Source organism: Pogoniulus pusillus, chromosome 1 (genome assembly GCF_015220805.1).
Source record: "Pogoniulus pusillus isolate bPogPus1 chromosome 1, bPogPus1.pri, whole genome shotgun sequence".
Taxonomy (NCBI): domain Eukaryota; kingdom Metazoa; phylum Chordata; class Aves; order Piciformes; family Lybiidae; genus Pogoniulus; species Pogoniulus pusillus.
In genome coordinates this window covers 15,204,790-15,217,204 of record NC_087264.1, presented here as the reverse complement: position 1 = coordinate 15,217,204, position 12,415 = coordinate 15,204,790, and the positions used below count along the sequence as shown (strand labels likewise).

Sequence of the window (12,415 nt, the reverse complement as noted above, 5' to 3'; positions counted from 1 at the left end):
CAGTCCTGTTCATAATTAAGACAATTTCCTCTTGAAAAACAAGTTATAGGTATATGTGAAGCAGTGCTGTCCAAAGTAGAGGATCTATCTTGAGATGTGGACTATAGCATTTTTTTTTTGCCTATAGTTTTAATTTGTTTTAAGTATGTAGTCAATCATAACTGCCTTAGAAACTGTTTGTTTGGGGTGCAACAACACTGCACTGGTCAAGAAGTATGGGAATGAAATGTTCTTTGTTCAAACAAACATGTCAATCCTCATTCCAGCTATTGATCTTCCTCAGTGATCACACTTCAGTCCATTGCCACAGAGCTGCCTATCAGCTGGGAGGGCATCATTTTAAGCTGTTTTTGTCTGTTTTTAAAAGTAATGTTTACAAAGAGTGTACTTGCATTCAAAATGTAAATAGACATTTTACCATAGCTCTTAAACCTCTGTCTCATGCTGTGTACCTGTAGTTACAGGTATCAGCCTTTCTGTTGTGGGGTGTTCTGCTGAAGAGAGATTTGGTTTAAACCAGATAGAAAGTGGTTTTGCATTGTCATATTATCACTAAAATGTTTCTAGAACATTTTGATATTTCTGTATGTCATGTTGCTTTTCTTGCCTTCTTTTTAAAGTGGCATTTGATTGGGTAATGTTCTAGAAAGATGTGTGTTGAGGTTCTTAATGTTAAAAAAGTACAAATTACATGAGATAAATAAATATGCATTTAATGAATTTGTGAAGGTCTGCATAGCAGTATGAATGTGCTAACCCACATATACTTCAGGCAACTGCACAAGAAAGTTAGTAAATGAAAATGGAAGCTAGTTTTATGAGTGAATATCGAAAATGATGCTCTCTTGTGTAGAGAGCACTAGTGCATGTGAAACCCTATGTGCTTTTTACATAATATGCCTCCCTAGTTAACATATAACATAAAGTGTCACAGATCTTTTAGAGCTTGATTCACTATGAAAGAAACACAGCCATCTGTAGTGCGAAAGTTTATGACTCAATTGTCCACACCTTACAAAGTGATTCAGCAAAGACATATCTGGGCCGTGGAAACTTTTCCTTCTCTTATACCATTAGTTCTTGTTTTGAAAGAATTAAAAGATCTTTGATAACTAGTATGCGTTTTTAACTCTTGCACAGTAAGATAGGGTGCAGATATAAGCTTGTGCAGTTAATTACTAATATTCTTGCTTCACAGGGTCATTTTCTGCTTCTGAGTCATATTTTGAATTTGCAAAGGTAGATTAATAAAATGTGAAAAATGGCAAGTTCTTTTCAAAGTGATGGGCGTATGGATAGATTGGATTAGACAGAAATCTGGACAGACCATTGGAGAAATGTTGTTAGACAAAAAGGGACTTCTGCAATTACTTCTAGTCCAGTTGTGACCCATTTTGCAGAGGTTACACAGTGCTATTTTTTAGCTTTCGTTCTCTTACAAATGCAAAACCACCATGTACAGCCTCCATTACATCCCAACCTTATCCAGACTATGAGCTACTGCCCAAAACTGCTATGTTTTCTGCTGTGGATAGCCTTCCCTTCCCTTCCCTTCCCTTCCCTTCCCTTCCCTTCCCTTCCCTTCCCTTCCCTTCCCTTCCCTTCCCTTCCCTTCCCTTCCCTTCCCTTCCCTTCCCTTCCCTTCCCTTCCCTTCCCTTCCCTTCCCTTCCCTTCCCTTCCCTTCCCTTCCCTTCCCTTCCCTTCCCTTCCCTTCCCTTCCCTTCCCTTCCCTTCCCTTCCCTTCCCTTCCCTTCCCTTCCCTTCCCTTCCCTTCCCTTCCCGTCCCTTCCCTTCCCTTCCCTTCCCTTCCCTTCCCTTCCCTTCCCTTCCCTTCCCTTCCCTTCCCTTCCCTTCCCTTCCCCTACTTCCTCTTTCCCCTCTTTTTCCCCTTCCTTCCTTCCTTCCTTCCTTCCTTCCTTCCTTCCTTCCTTCCTTCCTTCCTTCCTTCCTTCCTTCCTTCCTTCCTTCCTTCCTTCCTTCCTTCCTTCCTTCCTTCCTTCCTTCCTTCCTTCCTTCCTTCCTTCCTTCCTTCCTTCCTTCCTTCCTTCCTTCCTCTCTCTTTCTCTCTTTTTGTTTTTCTTTTCTCTTTTTCTCTCCATCTCTCATATATAACTGTCTTTTGATAATAGGGCAGCCTTACTGAGCTTTAATTAATGTTTGTTGCAGTTAAGCACCTTTCATGTGGATAGGTCTAATAAACCAGCTGACAGTAACTGCAATGACTTCTCCATTTATTGCCTTTAATTAATGTTTTTGCTAAGGTTGACTATGTGAAGAGTTTCCCTTTAGGATTCCATGCATTTTTTAGCTTCTTCCTATTTCTTTTTTTGAATGGGGTGGATCCACACCTGACATTGTGAGCATCTGAGTTTCAGTAACTTTAAGTCTCACTTCAAGTCTTACTGAGTTCTAACACTTCCTGACAGATTGGGGCAACCCTGTTATATACCCTCTGGAGAACTGGTAAATCTTATTGCCCTTCACGATAGCTGCCAAATAGAAGGAGCTGAATGCACATCTAGCCTCACTTCGGAAATCACCTTGCTTCAGGAACATGCTATTTCTCTCATTTGATATTAAATCTTTGCCAGAATCCAACAGTTTCAGATGAGCCAATTTTCTGAGATAGAAGAGCAATAAAAAGTCAAAGGTATCCCTCTTTTTTTCAGTTGTTCTTAATCTTGGCATTCTGTTCATGGAGAGATCTTTGTTGCCAACATGTCTGCTGCTTCTCCATATCTCACCCTTCAGGTTTCTTAAAATAGCTAAGAACACAGAGTTTCTAAGCCTGAAAAACACATGTACTGGGAAAAAAAGGTTCTGTATGAAGTTAAAAAATATATATTTATACTGTAAGCCCTGCAGCCTGGCTTCCTGCCCATGGTCGGGCATCTGTGCTGTCTCTGGATACCTCAACTGACACACGCCTGCCAGATCGAAAGAGGAAGAAATAAAGGGCACTGCTGGTTCAATGCTGAGCCCATGAACACAGCTCAGTATCTTTAGGAGGTGAGTTTTGCCACCATTAGAGTCTACTCATTATCACAGGCCTCTGGAGAGCAGAATTCAGTCTCTCTTATCTGAAAATAAAACTTCTTTCATAATACATGCTGTCACTTCAAGCAGAATTCATTCATTCTTTTCGTTCACTCACCACAGAAAATCTGGAATATGTTTTGAGATGAACGCAGAATCTTGCTAATCCAAAGGAAGACATGCAGGGCATGGCAAAAGACCGAAGATTTGATGTGGTAAATTATCATCTAAGTGCAAGTATCTAGAGCTGGTACTGAAAGAATGGGAACAGACACAAAAACTTCAACAGGGAGCATAGCATTTCCTCAGAAAACAAACTGCCCTGTGAAGGAAGGGGAAGCTTTGAGAAGGAAAAGTTCAAAATGGAAGAAAGAATGTGGAATTAAAAACAAAGGTGAAAGATAGGAGGAGAAATTCTTAATATGTGTTATAAGTACTGGAAAAGTACAGGAAGTTTGAAGAGTTAAATGGAGAGTAAAAGAATTCAGGACGCAAGAAGTGTGTTGTTTCATTTATGTGAACTACTTCTGCCTTCTCCTTTTGAAATTTTCATAGATTTCACAAAGGATTTATTTATGGTCAACAGAGATGAATATTCATCAAGAAGCAAGGAGAAGTTCTTCTGAGATAAGGAAATATGACTAATCCTCTTGATTGCCCTAATAGACAGTCCTGAAGCTCTGTGCCAAAAAGATTTCTAATGGTTACTGCTTGTCCTTGGCCTGTTCCTTACTGCCTCAAAACACTTGGTGACCAAGAAGGCCTTTGAACTTCACAGCGTTTATGCAACACAGAACTGTAAAAATATCAAGACTACCAACTACAGAGATATTTTTACTGTCTCTGCAGGATTCAAGGATGCCAAGAGAAGGTAGCAGATACATGGTGCTGAGTTAGGAACCAGTTTTGCACTGGTTGAAAAGCTTGTTGAACTTGTATGATGCAGAGGATACAGGTGAAGTGGGTTGTGCCATCTGCTTGGAAAGAAAAGGCAAGGGAGAATTTTAACAGCTGTTTGTTGACTCAGTCATCTCTGATTGTTTGTGCCACAGCAGCAGATTACTGCCAAAGAAATGCATCCCCTGTTGCTTAATAGACCTGACCTGGATGTTGTAAAGTTACACCTGCTGGAAACAAGCCTTATGATGTACTGTTCATACAATGCTGGTGATTCTACTAGAGAAATATCCTGAAATCAGCATGTTGATTTTATTCTTGTTTCCCTTTGTAGTAGTAGCATATAGCAGGAGGCAGGAGATATATCCCTGCTAGTTCTGCAAGGTGAATAGGGCCTGAGCATGATGCTCCATATTATATTCAGATTTTCCCTGAGTATGCTCAGTTTTGTTGGGTATGACATACTGCATGTGAGTCACTCATATTCTGCATGAGTCATATGTTGAAGTGTGAAAGCAATGCTGTATCTCTGCCGTTGTTACCCGTTGCTCAGCTGCTGCCATACCACGTAGCTCAAGCCAATTGAGCTCACCTTCCCAGTTTGAGCCAGCTCTCATCATCTGCCTGAGTCCTTATAATGCCATTCAAGGTGTTGCCTAATATATAGCTAAAGTGAATGCAATATGTGTTTGAGTTTGGGCTTTGAGTTACTAGTCTCTGGAATACAACTTCCAAACATTCTTCTAAAAAGATTGTAAACTATCCAGAAAAAGGTAGCTACCTTTAAAACGTATTTCAAAAAGGAAAATAAGTAAAGTAGGTTTATAATACACACACCTGTAGCACTAGATGAATTTTCCTTCCTCAAACATCTGACATTGTAAGTCTGCAATGTTGTTCTGTGTCTAGTGGATCCTTTAAAGATCAGGTGGCCTGAGAAGTTTGAGAAACTCTAGTGCAGTCATACCCTGGAGTTCCTTTGCTAAAGATGGCACATCCATTGTGGACTAAATGAGATGAGAGTTGTTTTATTTAGCAATAAAACAAATAGACCTTCATTCTATAGGTGAGCATCAAGAAGTTTCAGAATTTATTTGGATTGAAGCCTTCTAGCTGTTCCCTGCTGTGGCTGCGGTCATTACATAGAGCCCTTAGTTATTTGTGACACTGAAGTTCTGTTCCACTTAGGTAGCAATTAATATTTCTGGATTAAATCCATTTAACAGAGCATATGAAGCACAGTATATTATACCTGTCATTTTTAAATGTCCAGTGGTCCTCCAACACTCTGTGATTCACAGAGCTGAAAGAAATTATTTGCCTAAATAATTACTAGTGCTTATTTTGCTTGTGGAACCCCCTAATACCTGGTACACATGTCAGCATATTATGACTAGAAGTTGTCAAGTTCTAATGACTAAAATTTCATTTTTCTGTCTTTTCGTGCTGTGTTTGAGAACTATAAGCTGGAAATCATTCCCTAGCTAAATTTCTTCAGATAGCAAACTAACCATTTGTGTGCCCTCTCTGTTTTTTATTTCTGAATGTATATTTACATTAGTGCATTTCTTTTTCCTTATGTTCCTCTAAGAGAAAAAAAAATTGATTTTCTTCCTTGAACCACTGTCCACTTTAAGGAACATAATCTGAGTTGACAGCAGACATATTTGATGCAATATTTTTTTTTTACCCACTGATTTGATCAAAACATGGATTATTTAAAAGAAGGAGGAGGTATAGGCAAGGTTAGTAGAAAACAAAATGCACAAAATACTCTTACCATTTCGTGTGGTTAAATAACCTTGACATTGGGAAAGATTTCTGCCATCCTCCTTGGAACAGGGATTTGTTGACATAATGTTCAATAATAAAGAGATGCAGCACTAATGTTAACATACTGCAAATACTGCACCAAATAGTATCTATTGATCCACCTGTTATTATGCTTGTTACTGAAATGCTGTATGTAAAGGAAACCAGTTTCTAATTTAAGTCATTAATAGATTGGTTTGAAATTTATGTTACACATGTCCAACAAATCAAGAATAAAAGCATGTGAAAGGCTGTGTAGTCTGTATTGAATTACTTATTCCTTCCACAGTAAAAGCCTTTAGCTAGAGATTGACCAAAGAATTTTAAATATCTCATTATATATATGTCATTGTTCAAAGTGTCCCTAAATGGGATTAAACAATAGTCACTCAAGAGTTTCCTGCAATGTCTATTCCCCCTCCTCACCTCCCCCTGCCCCTCCTCACCTTGACTTAAATTAAGGCTAATGATATGTTTTCAGTGTAAGGTAAAAGAAGGATTTTCCTTGAATGACTTTCCAACATTTTTAAATCTAATTCATTGTAAGTACTTCTATCAAATGATTACTTATTTCACCTCATTGTCTTAGAGGATTTAACTCTAAAACATACATGTTTGATATGGCTTTAATGACCATCTTATAAACCAAAACCAGCTGAAACAATATTCACCTATAAATGTCTGTTTGTGCTCAGAATTAAAAATTATACTAGGACTAATTTCTAGACCCACTGTTATTTTTTAACTGCTGTTTTTCCCCTCACGTATGCTAGTTTTTTTCTTCCATGCTGGTTCTTTTTAATATAGCCTCATGCACTACAGGGAAGAGGGACAGCAGAAGGAACAGTGGAGGGAGGCTATTTTTGGATAAATGGCTACTTTTGAATACCACCTCAATGACACTACACATTTTTAAGCAAAAGCTCTATTCTAAAAAGCATCCTTTCCTAACCCTATGTAAAAATATTTCTGCACCCACAGGTATAGTAACACTAAATATTTTTATAAGGAGGGAAGCAGCAAATAGTTGTGATTTCTCACACACACATACACCCAAAAAAAAAAAAAAAAGAAAAAAAAAGTTGGGATAATTAAGGTAGCGAACATATTGTGCTGCTATATTGGTTCAGTCACCTGATCTGTCTCTCCCATCACTATTTGCACGATATACATGGTTTTGACGGGCTTGTGATAGACTGCTGTCTGAAATTCTTTAATCTGGGTCTCCTGTTTGGCAGTGCAGCAGACTTTGCTATTTTGGGTTTTTGAAATGGAGCCATACTCTGGGAGGATAAATGATAGCTGTGACTCTGTACTGACTCATCAGTATGAAAGAAAGCCAGGTAAACTTTAAACCAACAATGTTCCTGTTTGTGCTGCCACTTGTGTAGTAGAAGTAAGCCCGCTGAAATCTGTGGCATTACACCTACATGCACGCCTCACAGATCTGAGAATCAGGCCCAAATACTTTCAGTTTAAGGATACTGTAAGAATAAAATATCATTTAAGCCTGCAAGAGGTATTTGGGAAAATATTCAAGTTGAATGTGAATTTCTTCTCCGTGTATAACTCTCCAGAACTCAGACAGAAATGAAAGATGAGACTGCAAAAAGAGAGAGAAATCAGAGCAGAAGGGCACTGACTCCATGGCCTTTCTAGCTGGGTCTGTAGACTTTTCCTCAAAACTGTTTTTTCCTATGTGACTCTAGCATGAAATCTGACCATCTGGCTTTCTGTGGATGGATTTGGAGTGGTGTATTGTTGAAGGCAGTTAGTGTTTAGAAGGCGGGAGCTGCCAGTTCACTGTTGCTTTCTTTTGAAGGGACTTATTGGGTCTTTCCTCTGTATTGCATGGGTTTTTTTGAGCCAGAGCATTGAAGAGTGTTAAAATCTTAATTTAGATAGGTTTGTCTACAGCTAAAAGGGAAAGTGGAATCTGTGAAGCACTTATACTGGGTCTGTCTCTGATGCTCAACTGAGGGTGCAGCAATTTGAACATTGTTTTGATGGCAAAATCCGTTTATGATGCTCCCCATTCCTCCTCTGTACTTTGCTACATTCAAGGCTGAACAATTGCAAAGATGACCTGTAAAGTCACTCTTTGGCATAGCCTGTCTTTAATCCATGTTTGCCAATGAAGAAAAGAGCATGTTGCAAGGCCTTTTTCTTGCTTATATCAGAGAAGCCTGTAATCAATCAAAGGAAGCTCTTTTCCCTCTCTTCCACAAATAGAAAAGCCAGAAAATTTGTTGTGGTTTTTTTCTGAGTGTTGTTACCAAACAAAAAATGAAAGACTTTCAAAGGTTGCTCCTATAAGACTGGGATATTCAGTATTCCTTTACTCCTGTAGACTCCATGGGATTTCCCTTGCAAGTTACCAAGGACAGTATTAGATCCCAAAGAATCTCACACAGATTGTTATCAAAATGAGAACAAAATTTTTAAAAAGCCAAACACAAAACCCCCTCAAAATGCACAGATTTTGCACCATATATCCAGTAAATCAGCTGTGAATAAAATTGCTGATTTTGTTTTGTAGCAGACACAATTTCCTAGCTGTGAATATGTGGGGCAACCGTCTTGTGTTTCTGAAAGAGCCTGCAAAAATGGAAAGACTCAGAGAGTTTGCAGTGAATGTTTCTCAAAATTTGCATAAGACTGTGTAATTTTCCTCTTGTTAATCGTAATTTTCCTTCTTAAAATATTTCAGTCAAGTAACAGCAATGATAGTATGATGTGGATTAGCTTTACATATTTGTTTACATTTAGTATTTACATTGCAGTCAAGCACAGCAGCTCTCCTCAGGGAATGATCTCTATTCACTGCCTCCAGTACAAATAGCTGAGTGCTCCTGTCCTGATCTTGTAGCAGAGCTGTTCTCACACCTGGGGTTCTCTGCTGGATGAGATCAGCATATTGCAGGTCAGATCTAAGACTCTTTACCTTAAAGACTTTACAGGAGCTGGCCCTCAAAGGCTGCAGTGTGGCAAAGATTTAACTGTGTTCTGAGTTCAAACTAATTTTGTCAGGATTAAGAACCTGAAATTCAAGTGACTAACTCATGCAACATGAATGGCAACTTCAAGGCTGAAAGCTCTTTCTCCTGTGAATGAAATAAACTCAGAAGACTGTCTTCAGTTCACAAAGGAAGATTCACTATGCATAAATAAAATGGGGCCAAGAGTGGACAAAGTGGTCATGAGGGCAAGGAGAAACAAATTCTTAGTAAATAGTTTCACTTGCTCAAATGTGTTTTTTTTTGGTTGTTGTCAGGGTGCAATTGAACTGCTTGCATTCAAAGCTAGAGAGAGGCTGTGCCACACTAAAAAATGTGTGCCTGTGAGCTCCAAAGGCAGTAAGCAAATCTGAGAAGAAATCATGGCCCTAATGCAAAATTTATAGAAGCTTATTTCCAAGTAGGTAATACTGTACAAATTCCTCAGGACCAGAGATGAGTTAAAGGAAGATGTCATGCAGGGGGACACTGCAGAAAACAACCCATCAGCTGCTACCTCACGTGACAGACCCAGAGGCAGCTCCAGTGCCATTAACACAACTGCCTGGGGAGTTTGACAAGGAAAAAGATTCTGACACCGGAATAATATCTGCCAGCACTTGGCATCTGTGTCCATGACGGCCAACTATCCTCCATGGGTACTGACTCCACTGTTGGAAAAAGGAGGAAAAAGAGAGCAGAAGCAGAAAATGATAACTTCTTATATGAAATGGTAATTTTAACAGGAATTTAGAACTGGGAAATGCAAACCATTTTGTCAATGCATAATTGCAATTTTTGTTTTAAAAAAAAAAGGCAGTATCAAAAATATGCACTTGAAAAATATTCTGGGAATGTTTGATTTTATAGGTATAATACAAGCTTCATGGAGTGTACATGACCTGGCCTTCTGCTAGAACTTAGTTGCTAATTTCTAGGGCGAAAATTATTCTAAGTGTTTCATTTGCATAGACATTTTCCTGTTGGCAGGAAGTAGTAACTAAGTAGTAAGTAAATCTTGCAGTTCCTAAGGAGACATCACTGGTACTTGGAAACAGGCAGGACTAGAAGCATTTTCCATTTCATGAATCATAGAATCATAGAATCAACTGGGTTGGAAGAGACCTCCAAGATCACTCAGTCCAACCTAGCACCCAGCCCTATCCAGTCAACTAGACCATGGCACTAAGTGCCTCATCCAGGCTTTTCTTGAACATCTCCAGGAACAGTGACTCCACCACCTCCCTGGGCAGCCCATTCCAATGGCAAATCACTCTCTCTGTCAAGAACTTCCTCCTAACATCCAGCCTATACTTCCTCCGGCACATGCTGCCAATGGCTGAAGGTTGGCCAGTTCCTGCTGTTCCGTAACGACTCACTTACAGGAGATCCCCCAAATCCATTGGACCATCTAGCAGTTTGGAAATTGCAAAGTTTGGTTTTAAGTGCATTGACCATTTGAAATCATGGCCCAGCACTTAATTCCATTGTCAAAGCTTTTCCTGAATAGTTTTTCTACTGCTTCTGAATCAGGCCCCATTAACTCCCTGAGGGATATGACTGGGTGTTTGTGCCTGTGTATTCTGATGTCCAAGTAAAAGATGGGTCTAGCAGGTCCAGCCCCTGTAGAATTTTGGTGTTTTTACAACCCTGCTGTGTTAATATTCTTTCAAAAAAACTGCCAAAATGCCTGCTATCCTTTGAGCCAATCTGCATTTTTAATCTGAACTTGCATATAAATGCCTCTGCAGCACTGACATTCGTCCAGCTCTTGTCACCCCAACAGGACACAGCCTGAAGAAAAGGAATGTGCAGTATTCATCCTTGTTTGAGTCAGCATCCTCTCTGCACCTTACAATTTGAAAATTACTCCCTCCTCACTCCCAAACCATTTGTCTTATTTGCTGCTCTCATGATGCCAAAAGAGTTCCCTGCCTGTCGTGGCTGCAATTATCATTATGGCTGAACCACTAGTACTGGAAGTAAGAGTTTGGCCCTTGAGAATAGAAGGCTACAGCCTCCAGCATGTTGTTCCAGTCCACTGGCATCTTAACTAGATAGTGTTACTTTTAGCATTAAATCCATATTCCTAACCTTATAGAGAAGTGGGGCAGGTTCTGTTTTCTTTTTCTTCCTACTGAAAACACCAAGTAGCCCATCACAAAGTTCATGAGACCAAAGAATGTTTTTCTATCAGCTTTTTGCCTCTGCATCTGTGTCATTTACCTGTACCCTGTGAAGGGTGCGGTTCGCTCTGTAACAGCAGGAGGTAGTGAGAGAATAACCCTATCCTGAGAATAAACTGAATAATTTATTATTTAAATGAGATTTTGTGAGGTAAAATGATGAATCCAGTACAGCCCCCTTCTGAGTTTTAAACATTGTTTCTTCGAAGGCATAAATTTGCTTTGCAAAGGTTTCTTGATCTACTGTAGATGGTATTCCTAATTATGCTACATGGTGACAAAACCTAAAGAGGGAGTCAGATGTGTGCTCTACAGTACTTGAGAATTTAAGTTAAATCTGTAATTTCCCCCCCCCTGCATTTCCTCAGAGAAATTAGCTATTCTATTCACTGCATAAATTTTCAGGTTTTGCTAGCACGACACTCAGGGTGTTGAATTTTTTATGACAAAAATGCTGTAATAATTGTTGAACAGATGTAAGTGTTGGAGAGTGGGCTCTGGCAGACCTCATGAAACCTCTATTAGCAATTTAACCCTGTCACTACTTGAATGAAATGGAAATGGGAAAGGAAAAGCACACACTTTTGAAATGTTTTGTTCAGACGTCCACAAAGGGTTCCCAGGTGGAACCTGGGACCTTTAAATGACCTTTAATTAGACATATTCCTAATGAAAGCTGAGATTAAAAACAAAACAAAACACAAAAGCTCACAAAAATCCCTTAATGAGCACTAACTCCATGCTACAGTCGTTAGGACTTTTGACTTTGATATGAGAAGGTGCAAGAAATTCTGGGTGGAGATTTTCCAGTCCAGTGGTCTGCACTCTCCGAAACATTCTTAGGACCTAATTGTCCAGTTTGAGGTCTCTCTCCATAATTCACCTCTCCTTCGGTTCATCTGAATTAGCAAATGATAACAAGATAAAAACTTTATTTTCAAGAAAATGGTGGAGCTTTAGATTTTCCATATCTGCCCTATTAAATAAGTAGCTTTTGAAGCCTGCAGGTAAGCATTTAGCAGATACTCTTAAAGAAAAAAAACAAACCAAACCATAAAAAGTATTTATGGAAACACCCTTGATTCACTGCTTGTAAAGTGGTAGCCCAGCAGCAGCTTAGCCACAGGGCAGGGTTTGTGGTTAGTCTGGAGTAATTGAGTGAATTGCTTGTCCTACCTGCCCTATGGATAGAAGATGTGAAAAGATTTTCCTCTGTAGCTCTGTACACAAAGAAGAGATTTTGTGTATTTCTGTGTAGAAATAAAGGCAGAAGCAGGTGCACACTCATGAGTATCCATATAAACACCTTCATTCCTGAAAACATGACTCTATTTAGATTGTGGAGCAGCTCTCCTATGAGGACAGACTGAAAGCATTGGGGCTGTTCAGTCTGCAGAAGAGGAGGCTCCCAGGTGACCTTCTTGTGACCTTTCAGTATCTGAAGGAGTCCTACAAAAAAGCTGGGGAAGGACTTTTCAGGATATCAG

The 12,415-nt window shown here is 39.4% G+C and overlaps 1 long non-coding RNA gene across 3 annotated transcripts in view; it reads left to right on the top strand.

The window, feature by feature from the left end:
- LOC135174038 (uncharacterized) overlaps positions 1 to 12,415 on the top strand; it is a 198,486-nt gene that overhangs the window by 172,821 nt on the left and 13,250 nt on the right. The window contains exon 9 of one of the 3 annotated variants that reach the window (XR_010301742.1): positions 3,161 to 4,976. The exons of the other annotated variants lie outside the window; for them this stretch is intronic. This is a non-coding gene — a long non-coding RNA (uncharacterized LOC135174038). Of the gene's footprint in view, positions 1 to 3,160; positions 4,977 to 12,415 lie in introns of those variants that run through there. 3 annotated transcript variants of the gene reach the window in all.